The sequence below is a fragment of the Hemicordylus capensis genome, chromosome 5 (genome assembly GCF_027244095.1).
Source record: "Hemicordylus capensis ecotype Gifberg chromosome 5, rHemCap1.1.pri, whole genome shotgun sequence".
In the NCBI taxonomy this organism is placed as follows: domain Eukaryota; kingdom Metazoa; phylum Chordata; class Lepidosauria; order Squamata; family Cordylidae; genus Hemicordylus; species Hemicordylus capensis.
In genome coordinates, this window is record NC_069661.1 from 199,932,692 (window position 1) to 199,949,652 (window position 16,961).

General features: G+C 43.8%; 2 long non-coding RNA genes across 2 annotated transcripts in view; one reads left to right on the plus strand and one right to left on the minus strand.

The window, feature by feature from the left end:
• Window positions 1-4,298, plus strand: part of LOC128327888 (uncharacterized) — a 62,094-nt gene extending 57,796 nt beyond the window's left edge. The window contains exon 3 of the long non-coding RNA XR_008308857.1: window positions 4,116-4,298. This is a non-coding gene — a long non-coding RNA (uncharacterized LOC128327888). The remainder of the gene's footprint in view (window positions 1-4,115) is intronic.
• Window positions 4,299-11,580: 7,282 nt separating this feature from the next.
• On the minus strand, window positions 11,581-13,409 carry LOC128328136 (uncharacterized). The gene is made up of 2 exons (XR_008309042.1): window positions 13,116-13,409; window positions 11,581-13,008 (listed from the first exon to the last, which is right to left on the minus strand). It is a non-coding gene; the product is annotated as an uncharacterized LOC128328136 (long non-coding RNA).
• Between the last annotated feature and the right edge of the window lie 3,552 nt (window positions 13,410-16,961).

Sequence of the window (16,961 nt, forward strand, 5' to 3'; positions counted from 1 at the left end):
TCAACCAACACAGAGTCCATGGGTGAGCAACGAGGTGTCACTACATCCCCTACCATAGAGAACAACCTCTTGTTTGGGACGCTGGTTGGGAGAAATGAGAGGAACCATCCAGCAACAGACACCAAGCCTGGCCAGACCATGGCAAAGTGTTGCCCAAAACTGGTACAGCTCCATCTCCTGGCTTTCCACCGGTTCCTGCAGGTACTGCAGAACAGACTTCTCAGCACAGCTGCAGGATGCAATGGCTCCTCCCATCCCCTTGGCAAGGCACCAAGGAAGCCCTCTGTGAACCAGTAGATGGTAGAATGCAGAGGTGGCACTGGCCGCTTTGTTGGTGCCACCACCAGAGAGATCATGCTACTAGACTGGGAAGCAGTGGTGACAATACTGCTGGGGGGTAGACTGCACACTGCTAGGCACACCAGCCCCCTCCTCCCGGCTGTGACCTAATCTCCTCTCCTCATCACACCTAATGTGTTCAACTAGGAGATCCCTCTACCTGGGCAGCTGGTCAGGGGTGACAGCTTGCTTTCAACCTCGAGTCACAGATGCATGACAGGACATGCCAGACAAATGCACCCAAGGGCTGCCTGAGCCATTCCACTACTCCAGTCCTCAGTCGATCTGCCAGGGCAGTTGCATCCCCGGTGGAGTGGTCTGAAGCTCACTCATTTTCTTCTCGATGATAAGAGGAAAGCCTGGCTCAGCATAGCTGCCCCAGTACACAAGCTATTTGTGGCAACATAGAATGGCTCAAGTACAAAGACAAGCTTGGACAGGAGCTGCCAGTCTGCACTGGACAGATAGCACACATCCAAGCCACTATGCCTTGCCAGGCTGTGGATGGCTCCCTCTTGCTCCTGTAGGTACTGGAGCAAGAGAAAAGTGGAGTCCCACCAGGTAGGAACATCCTGAGGGATCAGGTGTTCAGGCAGGCCTAACTCAAGCTGCCTTCCCTTCAACATACACCTTGCTGTTTCACTCCAGAGGAAATAGTTGGTGATCTTGTGGCACTGGTCCGCAAGAGTGGCCGTGGAAGCAGCAGGACCTGTTTGGGGAGCTACCCTGTCACTCTTGGGCTTCACCTCCTCGAGTCCAAGCCCATTGTGCACAACCAGATTCACAGTGAGCACAAAAGATGTGCACAAATTAACTCTGCTTGGCTGCCTTACCTATGTTGGCTGTTTTGTTGGTGACCATAAGGCCTCGATGGAGGGTTGGCTCCCTAGCAAGCCAAGCATCCACCTGTGAGTCCATGACTTGTCCTGTCATCTGACCTGTGTTCTGTAGCCATTGCCTCCACATGCAAGACTGCCCAACTGGCCTTGCCTGCATCAGAGGAGGTAGACACAGCACCAGCAGCTGCAGATGTCCCCTCACCCTCATGCCCCAACCAGTAGGCTGTCAGGGACCTGAAGGCAATGTGCAGCCCACTGTGGCTAGTCCAGAGATCCACAGTGAAGTGTACACAAGAGTTGGGCCCTGCTGCACACATCCGAGCCAACATGGTCTCCCTCACACATAGTACAGAAAGGGCACCACCCTTCTATTGAAGGTGGTGTGTGAGGGGATCTTGGGCAAGCAGGAACTGGGATGAGCAGCTAGAGCAGCTAGCGGAAGCCATCATTCTCCACCATCTGAAATGGCTGATCATCCAAACCATCATCTCCCCAATGACCCAGGTATTGAGATGTGGGAGGAGAGCTGGTCTTGTGGTAGCAAGCATGAATTATCCCCTTTGCTAAGCAGGGTTCACCCTGGTTTGCATTTGAATGGGAGACTTCATGTGTGAGCAATTGTAAGATATTCCCCTTAGGGCATGGGGTTGCTCTGGGAAGAGCATCTGCATACTTGCATGTAGAAGGCTCCAAGTTGCCTCCCCAGCATCCCCAAATAGGGCTGAGACTCCTGCCTGTAACCATGGAGAAGCCACTGCCAGTCATTGTAGACAATGCTGAGCTAGATGGACCAATGGTCTGACTCAGAATATGGCGGCTTCCTATCTTCCTATGATGTGCCTTTGGGCAATCAGACCGCTTCCCCAGAGGCTGCACCTACCATGCAGTCAGCTTTTCCTGCTTAGGAGTTGGAGCCACTGACTTACTGCCACTACTTAAAGGCACACTCAGCCTACTGCTGCCACCAGGGCCAAGGACCCCTGGGTGATGCCTCCACAAGTGCAACAGGCTATCCAATGTTGTGAAATGCTTAGGGTCTTTGCTCCTGCCCACTTGTGCTCTGAAGTGAGTGCAGGCAGCATGGGTAAGATTACTAGGGCAAAGCTCAAAGGGATCCTACACCATGCTGTCACTGGACTCTCTAGCAAGTGACCACTTTGGTGGTAGTGGGTCTGCTGGCTCCTTCTCAGGCACACCACCATCACCCTCAGAGCTGGTCTGGGCAGTTCCAGGGGTGGGATGCACATTTGCTTCCTCCTGGCCCTCCTCAGACATAGCCCGGGGCTTCCACCCCACCCCTACCTCCCACGGAACACTGGGGAGGATCACAAGATGGATCTTGCTGGACTGGCAGTTGTCTCTGCCTGCACCTCCTCCATGGCTGGCATGGTAAGAGCATCTTCCTTGACAGGGGAGACCCTCACCCATAACTCCCGCCCAGCTATAGGCTGCAGTGTGGGACCAGGCAGTCCTGAGAAGACTAGCCTGCACACAGGAGCAGGAGCAGGGGCAGGGGCAACTCAGGGAGTTAGCCCCTGTCACTGTCCCCCCTCCCATGACCAGCACCACCCCTCCCCCTTGATCAAAATGAAGTCCAATTTGTCTTTGAAATCTTGATGTAGTTGAATAAAGCATGTTTTTAACGAGTTATAGAATATGTACAAGAATATATTTGACAGCTGTGCCTATGATATTTTTAAGTCTTATCTTGATAAGGAGGTGCTAAAGTTGATTCATAAGTTTGGCAGACAGTCTGGAATTAGGATTTATTAATTATCCATGCTTTGGGGCTATTATTCTCACCTCAGGCTCTTTTCCTAAAAGTATATGTCCTTGCTGAGCACAAACTAAATGAAGATTGATATTCCTGTTGATGGAAGCATTGCACTTGTTCATGCTAATGATGGCCATCGGCACAGTCCTGGAGTAGATACACATCTACTTGGAAATTAGGGATGTCGGCAAAGTTATCTAAACTTGAGCTCAGAGAAGAACTCTTGGAGACTGAAAACCTTCAAAATGATGGTAAACTTCCCAAGCCCTGAAAGCACTCCTGTGAACTCAAAGAGTTTGTAGATGTTATCTACACCTTCACTTAGAGGACTTGACAGTGTGGAGTGGCAGTGCAAGGGAAGAATCAGCAGTGGGACTGTGGTAGGAACACTCCCCCCTGGCACATGTGACCCAACAGGTCTTATCTCCCCTTCTGTTGCAATTACACTTTGCAATTTCTTCTGTTGCACTTACACTTTGCAATTGCCATTGAAGTAGTCCTTGGAAGACTCCAAATCTCAAGGGCACAATGGGCTCATTCTCATGACCATATGGAAGCAGGATGGGGGGAAGGCATGCTTACACCCTATGCCTTCCAGGTCCCTGGTTTGGCTTACTTATCCAATGCCCACAAGACTGGGCTGCTGTATGCTCCTGAATACCTGAGCTGGGTCCTCATGATTGATATCACAATGCATTGTAGGAGCAGCAGAGAGGCAGTACCTTGGTACTGCATCAGCTCTCCTCTCCCTGACCCTGAAACCCATGGGAATCTATGGTAAACATTTTCACCAACTGCCTAAAAGTGGTTTTAAATGATGTGGCAGCACAGATGACAAAAAACAAAGATAGGACAGGCTCTGTTGTCCTACCTTACGTTAAACCTCGTTAGCAGATCTGGGCTACCCAGGTGTGGAGCTGCTGGCTTGCAGGGCCTCCTAGTTTTCCAGACAACTATGGATTCCTGGGTGAACCCTGGAATCTGTGGTCATGAGAATAGACTCCATGACTTCACTCTGGTGTGCTGCAGAGCAGCCCATCAGAGTGACAACAAGAGGGGAAAGAAAAAGCCATTTGGGGCCACATTGGAAGTTTACATTTTCTTCCTAGGGTTGAATGAAGCCTCTTTCTTCCACTCATGTAACATTCTTCTATTTTCCCCAGAGTCCACACTCCAGAGACCGAATTGAGTGCAAAGGCAATGCAAAGAAATAGAATGCTGTTAGACACTAATACTTATAATGGAATCCTACAGATGTCAGCAACACAAAAATACTTCTAAAATAAATAAAGTGGGGTTGGTTCCAAAATTGTTTATTACAAAATTACAATGGATCCTAAAATGAATGTAAGTAAACCAGCATTAATAATGGGATGAATAAAAGGTTTGGAAATGAAAATAAATGGAGTTCAGACATTGCATGCCTCCTTTAATAATCATTAAAATAAAATGCTTTTTAATTTAGCATTATGAAAACCGTGTGGGGTTGTTCTTAGAAATAGTTACTAAAATCTAGTAATAAAATAAATCACAATCAAATGAGCAAGTGAGTTATATTTTTAAGATCAGATCATTCAGGACCTTCACTGTTGATATCAAGTACCTCACCTTTGTGTGCATTTTAAGAGAATTTGGCTTCTTTTTATTTTCCCCACTTCCATGTATATTCCATATCCCAGTAGTTTTCGTCAGTTTCTCTTTTCCTCCACCAGTGTTAGCAGGAGCATTTTCACAGTACAGCGAGTGAATCTCAGTAAGACTTTGATTACTTCTGATGCAATAGTTTCATAATAGAACAAGACAGCAATATTTAGAAACAAGAAACAATTTTTCCATTGTATGTCATGATAAAACAACAACCATAAGACCAATTGATAGCTAATTTAAATTGTTGGCAAAATATTTAACAAAAAATGTTCTGATTGTCCTCGTATTATTTGTCTTTAAAACCTCCAAAACAGGTCTAAATGGAGAAAATTACTTCCCAAGTATTCAAGGGGAAGTATTTTATCACCATCCTCATCACTACAACCACCACCACCAGTGCTTGGCCAGGATCCAAATAATCCTACAACTATTTCCATATACTTAAGGGAGTTTTCAGCTTTTGTTACTCTGATGTCTTTGACTGCTTTTAAAAAACTACTAAAACTTTTTTTTTTGTTCAGACTTTTAGCCTTTAGGAGTTGTCAGTCTCTCCTCCCCTGCTACTCTGTCTTTGTATTCTATGGCTAGTGCTGCTGCTTCATGGTGTTTTTATGGTTTTTAATTGATTTTAATGGAATTGTGTTGTATTTTAACTTTCGTAAACCACCTTGGGATGAGTTTTATGAAAGGCAGCATAGAAATTAAACAACAAACGAACAAATAGCAGCTCTCCCTCCCCTCTCAGGCCAGATAGCAAACCACTTTTTGAAACCAAGTGGATTTGCAGCAGGAGTATTTGTGAAAAATCTAGAATTCTATTAGCCACTCCTAAGTCCTTGAGTCTCTCTAAGATAGCTCTTTGATTCCCAGCCAGTGTGCTCACAGACATTGAGGAGATTCTCACGATCAGCAAAAAGTGGGATAAGGGAGCCTAGCCTTCTTTTTGCTGATCACGGGAGCCACACGAGCGCTCCGTTAACCTCTTCTTTCTGATCATGTATTGCTGTGGAGCTCCCCACCAGGAGGCTGAAACAAGCCTCCCATCCCTGGGGGTCTTTCCAGGATGCCCCATGCACTCACGCACAATCCCCTCCGGTGGGTCTCACTGATCGTGAGACTCGCCTCACAGTCTTGATGATGTCTCAAGTCAGGCATCAACAATAGTTCCCAGAGATATTAGCCATGCTACATCTCAGAATGGTTCTGATGATAAATTTAGGAGGTCACAAGCAATGGAGCTGCTTCTTCTCCCGCCACCACCCGCCCTGCAGTGTTTTAGAGGCTTCCACAGAAGTTAGCAGAAGTTCAAATACTACTGCTTGTTTTATTTTCAGGGGCATATGAACAAACCACGGGATCCCTGGATCACTGGATCCCAATTTTAAACATATGTGCAGTTTGAAAATGGCAGAACAATCTGTGGAATATGTAAAACAGAGAAAACTGCAAAGCTATGTAGAACAATCCAAGCTAATCTGTTGATAAAGATCAGGTGTTTCCAGTCTTGGGTACCCAACTGTTGGTGGGAAGTGATGGAGGACCCTGGGGATTACCAACAGCTGAGGATCCATTGTTGGAAACCCCTTGATATAGAGCATTAAAATAGTCATTGACAGTATTCCAGCCAACATATAGAAATGCAGACAATTAGAGTGGGATGCTCTTCCTCTGTCTTTGATGTTCCAATTCCCTGACAGTTAGATCCTAAAAAAACTCAAGAAACTCAAGCCAGAGCTTTTGTTTTTAGCATTCTTTCATATTGGATTCCTCATTGTATTCCTTCTTTGTCCTGCCATAGACATCTGCTTGGAAATGATGGGAAACACGCTGCTGGAACAGAGGGATTTTTGGTCCAATCCATCAGGTTCTTCTATGGTTTGCAATCCTTAGGAACACAGGAACCTAGGAAGCCGCACTATACCAAGTCCGACCATTGGTCAGGCGCGGCTCGTGAATGCGCCTCTGGGGGCAGGCGGCTTCTTTAAGGTAAACGGAGCCGGTGCTCTATGCCTCCCAGCAACCCCTGCAGCGGGGAATCACCTCTGCCACTCACCTGGCCGCTGGCGGGGGCTCACCTCCGCGGGAGCCAGGTGAGTGGCGGAGCCGATTCCCCACCGCGGGGGCTGCTGGGCAGCATGGAGCACCGGCTCTATTTACCTTAAAGAAGCCGCCCCCCCCCCGAGGCACGTTCACGAGCCGCGCCTGCCATTGGTCTATCTAGCTCAGTATTACCCAGACTAGCAGCGGCCTCTCCAAGGTTGCAGGCAGGAGTATCTATATGAAAACATGCAGATGATCTTTCCAGAGCAGCCCCATCCCCTAAAGGGAATATCTTACAGCATTCACATGTAGTCTCCCATTCAAATGCAGTGGACTCTGCATAGTGGATGCTGCACAGTGGACCTGGCTTAGAAAAGGGGACAATTCTTGCTTGCTGCCACAAGACCAGCTCTCCTCCTTGAAGGCAGGATAGGTAGATTCCAAGTATATTCCGCAAGATCTGATTGCAGTACCTTAGATCTGGGGTACCTATTTACCTATTGGCCTCGCTAGGTAAATTTTATCCAAGAATTGCTTTAGTAGAATGTATTATGGGTAGAGAAGAAACCAAGTGGGGCTTGTGGGAAAGTGGAGGAAAAAAGAGGTGGACTGAGGAATAGGTACTGTAAATAAGATTATGTGGGGCTGTGTGGTTTTTTTGACATATACAAATGTTTATGTAGAGTAATTATTGGTGCTTCTGAAATCTTGTAGGTAGAAATGGGATGGAATAGGTAGGCTAAGGCTCTGCAATCAGCTAGATACTTGGCCTAGAAAAGACCACTGATGACCCGACTTGCTGGGAACATCCTTTCATGAATCACTACAATGGAAGCTGCAGGAAAGGAACAAGAACTTGCAAGAGTCCTTTAAAAAAAAAAATCAGCCAGTTAAAGAGCCAGAGAGAAGATATCACCTCCTTGAGTTCTTGAAAAGAATTTTTTTTAAAGGTTCCTTTGAGAAGATGAGCCTTCTTTAAAATATCAAGCTGTATTTGAAGAGTCAAAAGCAGCAAATGGATTTTTGGAAACAGGCAAAGAACAGAAATGAGAGGAGAAGAGCTCAGCACGATCTAGCCAAAATTAATTCCTATGTCCCATGATTCTGTTTTAATTGCTTAAAAGAAATTGCCAGTGACAGAAGCCACATGCTAACAAATGGCCAGTTCTTCTGTGTGCACATAAATGAGACAAACTAGGTCTTTCTGTGAGGAAAAGCACCATCTGCATACCTCAGGCTCTGCAAGTATAAATCATTGCACTGCTCTGTGCATTTGGAACTATCCCCAAAGGACTGTGACTCATAAAACATAAATTAATGCACATTGGCTAATGACAGCGGATGTCTGTCACATTACTTTTTCAGTATTTCTCAAGTCACAGAAAGAGAAAGTGGGAAATGTAGCAATTTTCTCCATTGACATGATAACATTTCACCATCTTTTAACATGGCAAGGTCCCAGCATGAGGAAATGAAATGCGTTCATCCCTTTCTTTACGCAACTGCTGAAAACAAGTTTTTCACCATCAATGACTACTTTGGGTCTAGTTGAAGGAAAAAGTTGCTTTTCATCTGGGACTAGGGTCCCAGGCAAAGTGCTGAGAGCAATTTCGCGTGGAATTTTTTTTTTAAATTCAACTTCAGAGGAATGGCCTTCTCTTACAAAGGTATATAGTGTGAGAATTGATGGCTGAGCATGTGAAGACTGTAAGCAAGAGGGAATGAAACTGACAAAATGATGAGTTTAATATAACAAGGCAAAAGGAGGAGGGAGAAGAGCAGAAAAAAACAAGCGAATGCAGATCAATGCAAACCAAGGATAGCCCTCAGGTGCTAAAGACATATTTTATTTCCAACAATCAAGGATTATATTTTTTTCCATTTATATTTGCTTGTTAAAAAGAGTCAATAGACTCAAAATGTCTTAGAAGAAGGGGGGGGATCTGTGTACCACGGAGGTGCATCTTTACAAAATGTAAATTGAAATATTAATTTTTCTTAATCACAGATATGTATGTATTGATTGATTGATTGATTTGATCTGATTTGATTTCTATACCACGTTTCCAAAAGTGGCTCAGGGCGGTTTACATTAAAATGATATGGCATTAAAATATGATTTTTCAGGTTTGAAAACAGTACCTCTCAAATGCCTGGCAGGAATCAGAGCCTTGATCAAGCTCTCTGTGATTCCTGAAATTGCTGATACCACTTTTGGCCCAGATATGAGCAATCGTGCATTTGTTTTGTACAACTGGAATTAATAAATGTGTGTCCTGCATCTGTGTTCTTGCCTTTCACAAGGAGATGCAACTACCATCAGTGAATCATACCAGAAATGTTGCTTTAAAAAATCCTAGATTGAGATATAAATCTCTATGGACCTGTTCAGGCCCTCTCAGAGGTCCAGAGACGTCCAGACTATTTCCAGAGTGTGAGGCTCCTAGCCATAACTCACTCACTCCTTACTCACTCACTCACTCACTCAATTAAATTTATATACTGCCTGACTCCAAAGGCTCTAGGCAGTTCAAACCATAAACACTATAAAACACAATAAAACAAACTATGAAACCAACCATGAATAAAACATTTTAAAACATTCAAGGATTACAAAAAGCCAGGCTTAAAAAAATCTCTTAAAGGCTCTTTTAAAGGCTGACAAAGATGTTATGCCACACATATCTATAGGGCATGCATTCTACAGCACAGGAGCGACTAAGGAAAAGGCCCACTCCTGAATCACCGCCAGACGAGCTGGCAGCATCCAGAGGAAGACCTCTTCCAATTACCTTAAAGTGCAGTAAGGATCATGCAGAAGCTGATCCTAAACTATTTAGGACTTTTGGTCTATCCAAGAAACTCTGGAGACCGATCTACCTGCTGCATTTTGGACCAGCCAAAATTTCCGAACTACACACAAAGGCAGCCCCACATAGAGCACATTGCAGTAGTCAGACACTAAAGTTCTGAGATCATGTTCTTTGAGGAACAAACACAGCCATCATATCAACCAAAGTCGATAAAAAGTGCTCGTGGCCATTGCCTCAACCTGAGAAACCAGAGTGAGGTCTGGGTCCAGAAGCACTCCCAAGCTACATACCTGATCCTTGGCTGTGTGGGCTGCCTCTGAACCTGGAAGGAAAGCCATACCAGCCAATAGATTTCAAGCAGTGGGAGGAGCTCTTTAACTCTGCTTTGGGCTATCTGCCCAAACCAGATTACATGTCCAAGCCTCTGGACCTTTGGTGAGTGTAACTCACTACAAATCAAGGTTTCATTCCGAGGTTTGGGAGTGAAAATCGGAACCGTGGGGCTCTGGGAACAGTGGTTCTGATAATTCAGACATCACAGGGGGCAAAATGAGATGAGTTGGCCTCAGGTTTCCCATGACCTTCGAACGTGGCCACTGTCTTTAGCTTTCCAGTGGCTCCATGTGGCCACTGCACACCATGCCATCCCAGCGTTGCAATGGCTTCTCAGGACCCAGATGCCATCCCAGCAGCCATTACCCTGCCCTCAGCTGGGAATGGCTTCAGGGCAGCAGCAGCAGTCCCACTCCCAAGGGCCCTGATGCCAGAGTGGGTGGTCACAGCAGCTCTGAGCATGCTTGGCCACAATTGTCTCAGGGTTACTCGGTCCACTCAGGGAGGTGCAGGAGGAGCTGAAGCGAGCAGCAGTCACAGTAGTAACACCTTCCCTGTCATGAATGACATGGCTACCTGCATCACTCACATTCCCCTGTCCCCCCAAGTGAGCAAGCAACACCCCACACCATTGATCTTACAGGCAGTGGACCTTGCTGCTGACACATGAGCAGCTATGTATCCCTGCTGGCAGCTGTCTGTGGAGTATGGGGCTGTTGGGCATGCATTGATGGATGTGGCATGCTGTGCTATTGCTTTAAGGGTCAGAAGTGTAAGTGTTGGGACAGGTGTGAGTGAGCATAGCAGGTGAATATGATGTGGTGTGTTGGCAGGTAGAGTGTAACTGACAGTGTTGGGGCTTGGGAGCCATGGAGTAGTGGGAATGCTAGAGTGCCTGTGTGTGGTGTCTGCTCTGTCCAGGAATGTCTATGGTGGACGTACAGATGTATGGTAACCAGGAAGCAGGGGTTCACACAATAAGTGGCTCATTGTTTGGAGCATCCTGAGATCAGCCACTCTACTTCAGATCCTAGATACCCAATGCTGGTTTTCACCCCAAGATGGAAACTGAAATTGCCAATGTGGTACAGGTTCACATGATCATGCTAATTGGGTAACAATCATTCAATCACAATTTCTGTGATCATGAGAATGCACCCTATATCTAGAAATACAGAGCCACAGAATGGACGGAACCCACTCATTTCTGTGTATATTTATTTGAAAGCATTTTGCACTGTTTAGATTGGGTTCAGATGATCAAATTGGTCCCTTTTTCTTCTGCCCTCATTTTTCCAGAATATCAACACACCTTTTCATGTTATGACTTGAGAACATTGCCTAAAATTGCTGAGGAAATACTAACTGCAGAAACTTCATCTCACTTTTATTAATGTATTTTATTACCAGATGCCTGACTCATGATTCTCAGGAAATCTCCTGCACCAGTGGGGTGGCTAATTAATATCTGCGGTTCAACAACTGTTTTTTAAAAATCTTTTGCCATCTCTTTTATATGTATCCCAATTGAATTTCCCAGACATGATACTCCAATTATCACCGCATTACTCTGTAATCCTCTCATTATGGATACTGGCATATACAAACTGATTTTCCCAGTATCGTGCTATGGTTGATTCTTTGGTTATTTGACTTTATTTCTTGTAGTGGGCCTATTTTGTGATGCAAAATGATAAAGGAGTCCAATACATCCCCAGATTACATTGTGAACTAATAATTAAACATGCAGCAATCACTCAATATTAGAAATCTGCATGATGACAAATTCAATGAATTTATTTACGTTATTTATTTATTTACTTATTTGCAAAATGCATAGGCCATGTCTCTGAATTATGAGCAAAACAGCACAACTAAAAGATTTAAAACAGCATAAAGAGAGAGAGAGAGAGATAAAGAGAGCGAGACAGTATAAAGATAAATCACAGTTCTGAAACACATAACAAATACCTAATTCATTAATGTAAATCCATTAAAACCTGGGCCATGGGTATAGGCAAACACCTGCTTGAATAAAAACATATTAGGACCACAACAAAATATGGACAATCTACTAGCCATCTGAATCTAAGTAAGGAAGGGAGTAAATAGGTTTTATAATCAGGAAGCTGCCACCAAGAATACCCTATCCTGGATGGTGCATCTCTAAGGTTTGCAGGATCCAGAGCAGATTTTCAGCTGAGGATCTTCATTTGTGGAGGCTTGTATTAGAGAATATAATCCTGAAAATACTCTGGGCCCAAACTTTAAAGGTCATTTAAACTGGATTTGAACTGGATTCAAAAATGAACTGAGATAAGAACCAATGCAGATCAAGCAGCACAGGAGGAACATGATGCCTATTGCACACACCTAAAAGCAGTCCATTGCTGCATTTTAGACCAACCACAGTTTTTTAACTAATACAACAATAGTGACTAGGGAAGATCATGCAATAGGCTGCTGAGTAGAGAATATCAGTTATGGGGCAGAGGGAAGGCTTCTGTTTTTTAAAAGTGCCCCCCCAACCTTTGGAATTGGAAAAAAGACAGATAGCTGGGTCTCATGATCAGTGAGACCCAGTTTGGGGAGCTAAGCAGGGAGAGCGGGCTAATACTGGCCAATGTGACTGAGAATAATGGGAGTTGTTGGCCAACAACAGTAGGGGTGTGCACAGAACCGTCTGGCCCGGTTCGGTTCGAGGCTGGACTGGCCTCGAATGGAACCAAGCAATAGTGGCTGGTAAAATAGATAACACCTCTCAAGCAGGCACAGTTTTGAAAATTACAAATTTCTTCTCTGTGGGGGAAACCCACACCTTATACTTGTATATAACAAAACTGAAAAGACTGCAAAATTGAATAAATATCCATAATTATTTGAATATATACAATCACATGACCTCATATAGTTTTCATGTGTTAATCACATAGATCTACTTGTGTAAATCACAAGAGTCACAAATCACCTGAATTCTAACATAACTAAAATAACAATTGCAAACATTGCATTGAGATAACAAGTCCTTGAGCTCCAGGTGATAAATAGAAATAAGAGGAGCTTGTTGTTTTGAGATAAAGTGCAGGAATGTTGAGAATGAAGGTGTAATATAATTGCTAGTGAGCAGATCTGTGCAGAGTATCTGTATACGACAGAGCTGATGGGCTGGCCCGGGAAATTTTCAAACCCATTTCGATCATTCTTCCTCAGAGCTCCAAAGCTTCTAAACATACAAGATAAATACAAAACAATTCCAAAAATAGTTGCATTACCAGGCTAACATCTTAGTACCATCCACAGCCTCCCCCTTATGTATCCATTATTACCTACCAATTCCTTCCGAAAATATTTTTTGGAGTCAACTTTATCCTCCTACATCTCACCGGAAGGACAAAACATTCAATGATTGATCGGCTCCTAGAGCTCAACAATATAAAGCCCCCTAATTAGGGGCGTGATGACTAGGTAGGAGTTTCACACTTAGTCTCATAAACTGATAATTGCATAAACAAAACAGCTGTAGCCTGTGCAATGATCAGCAAGATGCATTATTATGTTAGTAACTCTTGCCCAAGGGACCAAGTGCAATAAATCTTTCACATTTTCGGCACACTTAAATTCATGCATTTGTTGACACAATGCTAATAGCTCTTACTTAAAGGGCCGGGTGCAGTAAATCTTTCACATTTTCAACGCACTTAAATTCATGCATTTGTTAACATATTGCCTTAATGTGCTAGTGTCTCTGCTTTAAAGACCAAATATATATAATATTGAACATCTACATTCCCAACAGGGTGTGATAGTCAGCAATACTGCTCCCAGTTTTTACTCAAAAAACAGTTATAACAACAATTATGAACATTTATTAACATTCCCAGCCACAATGATGTGCTATGATTCCCACTTAAAGGGACAAGCACTTGTAAAGACATTTATTAACATTCTCAAAAATTGGCCAACCATGGAGACCACCATCCAAATTCATGAATCAAAGAAAAGTGTGCCCATTTTTATGGGGGGGAAAGCACCCTGTGTGATGCTTACATGCTACAGAAAATATTGGTCATGACCGGTCATCAACAATAATTATCAATATGATTGCTTAGCTTGCAAAACCTGTAAAAATTACCAATAAGTGATGACATAATTCTGAATTATTACGGGCTGTATTCATCAGTTAGATGTATATCACTAAAAACACTATCACAAAGCCCTTAAGAAATATTGGTTAATAGCAATTCTGCTCACAATGCCAATTACAGGGAAGTATTGTCATTTACCTTTTCTAAAAAATGTTTCTAAACATGAATTAAATGTCAACAGCCAGGAGATTGTCTCAATCTGTCCTAAATGGGGAACTTGTGAATATCTCTTATCATAGCATACATAAGGTGATCCAATGTGCCTTAAAGAAACACTGCCATGTCGCATGATGAGTTCAAGCCATGGGGAAAAACTGTATTAAGTTTGAATATGAAAAATCTTCCATTTTTAAAAGAAAAGAATCAATATCCTCATGCTGGAATCTACGAGGCTGATATCTGAAAATAACACTAAACCTGATGTCTTCAGGAGAATATAGAGAAGATCAAAAATGTTCCATTAAGGCAGCCTCCCAAACATTATGTTTGATTCTAGAACGATGTTTTACCAGCCACTACTGCACGGTTCATGTTTATCTATCACTAGCTGGTCGTGCAGTCCCGCATTTTTGCCTCAAATGGAACCAAGGCAGTTTGGTCTAGCCGCCATCAAAACACACACCCTCACCCGGTCCGGCCCTGGACCAGTTCGTGAACGTTTTTTTTCTTTAAAAAAAAATCAAACATGAAGCAAGTACCTGTAGCCCCTTGTGCCATGCATGCGCAAATGCCCTCTGCGAGGACACGGCCAAAATGGCAGCTGCTCACTCTTACAGAGGCCCCAAAGGGCCAAAAAAGCTTCACTTGCCCAGCCGCAGCGGTGATGAGGAAGGCTGGCTGGGGGAGAGGGAACTCTCATAGACACCCCTCCCCCCTGCGGCTACAGCAAGCCCCCTGAAGAGGCTACAGGTACTTGCTTCACGTTTAATTTTTTTAAAGAAAATAAAAAGTTCACAGACCGGTCTGGGACCGGACTGGGCAGGGGGGTGTTTCAATGGAGGCTGGACCGAACTGCCCTGGTTCCGTTCGAGGCCGATCCGGCCTCAAACCGAACTAGGCCAGACGGTTCCGTGCACACCCCTACTCCTGTTGGCCTACAACTCCCATTATTCTCAGTCACATTGGCCAGTAGCCAGGGATGATGGGAGCTGTAGGCCAGCAACAGCTGGAGGGCCACAGTTGGACACCCAATGGCCTAGAAGGAGTCAGCCAATGAGGCAGCAGTGGCAGCATTCTTCACAGCCAACAACCAGCTATAGCCAGATGTCTTTGCAGACCTCTCCTGGGGCCAAGCAGTCAAAGGAAACAGTGGGAAGGGATACCTGGAAAGCCATCAGTGTGCATGTGTGACCATTTGGCTTACTGAAGATAAAGGGAGCTTAAAAGAAGACACCAACTGAAGAAAGCCAGGAGTGCTTCACTCCTTAAGACAGTGGCTTAGTTAATCTTATTGACATAAATTAAAGACCCTATAATGCAGAGTTATTCCAGTTTTAACATACAATCACCTGGTGTAGTACAAAAGACTTTGGAGGGAACTGAGGAAGCAAATTAGATCCAATATTTGAGATCTATGATAATGAGCATGGCTTTAAAATTGGAGGAAGAAACATCTATAATCTGCACTACGCTGATGATGCCGCTCTGATACCTGAGTATGTGGATGATCTTCAAGCTCTAGTAATGAATGTCAAGGAGCGCAGTGAAAAAATGGGACTAGGACTAAATGTAAAGAAGATAAAACTAATGACAACGAGTACAGCAACCAGCCTCAGAATTGACAATCAAGACTCTGAAGAGGTGGATAGCTTCTGCCTTTTAGGATCAACTGTCAACAGTAAAGGATCCAGGAGTCAAGAAATACTCCACAGACTAGAACTTGTTAGGGTTGCAATGAAGGCCTTGGAAAGGATATTTAGATGCCATGACATGTCTATACCTACAAAGATTAGAATCATTAGAACAATGGTTTTTCCCATGACACTGTATGGATGCGAAAGCTGGACTTTGAAGAAGCAAGATAGAAAACATATTGACGCTTTTGAACTTTGGTGCTGGAGAAAACTTTTAAGGATACCATAGACAGCCAGGAAAACAAACAAATGGATCATAGAACAAACCAATCCAGAATTTTTACTCGAATCACAAATGACCAGGCTCAAATTATCATACATCAGACACATTATGCGTAGTTCCAGCTCCCTTGAGAAGTCAATAATGCTGTGAAAAGTTGAAGGAAAGAGAAGAGGACGACCAGCAGCAAGGTGGGTGGACGCGATTATGGCAGCAATAAATGCACCACTGAGAGACATTAAATGCCAAGCTGAAGAATCTATCTATGTGTAGTTGATACTGACATGACGGCACTTAATCAATCAAATCAATGATGATCAGATCTCCCATTTCTTTAAATGGGATATGTAACTAGCAGTTTGATCAGGGTCTGGACAATTTACATAAGAAAAAAGGTGGGGAAAGACGTGGTCATCTCCCCTAGTGTCATGGTCCTGATGCACACGTGCGCGCGCGCGCACACACACACACACACACACTACCCAGTGGCAGGTTTTAAAAGAAATTTAACTTGACTTCTTATCCGGAGAGGAAGAAGAGATGAATAATGCAGACTATTATGGACATCTGGAAGAAAAGTTTTCGTATATGAACTGAGATAAAAGCTGACTGAAAACACTCAAACTGGATGATAAATCATGTCAAAGAAATCCCATAGCTCATAGCTCAGCATGTAATTGTAAGTTTTCTACCAAAGTCAGGTGTCCAATTATATGTCAGCATAAAAAACAAACCACTAATTAAATAAGGAAGATGCCCTGCAAAACTAAACATAAAATAAGTAATTAAGACTGCACTAACAATAAAAGACATGTGCCACTGTCTAAAGTGCTGGGATACTTTGGGCTTTGATTTATTGGCCTCTTTTTAGATGAACTATATTCTAGATCTCCATCCGTGTATTCTTACTTTGAACTCACACAATAGAGCGAACTGCATCTCAAAAACTTCTTGTAAT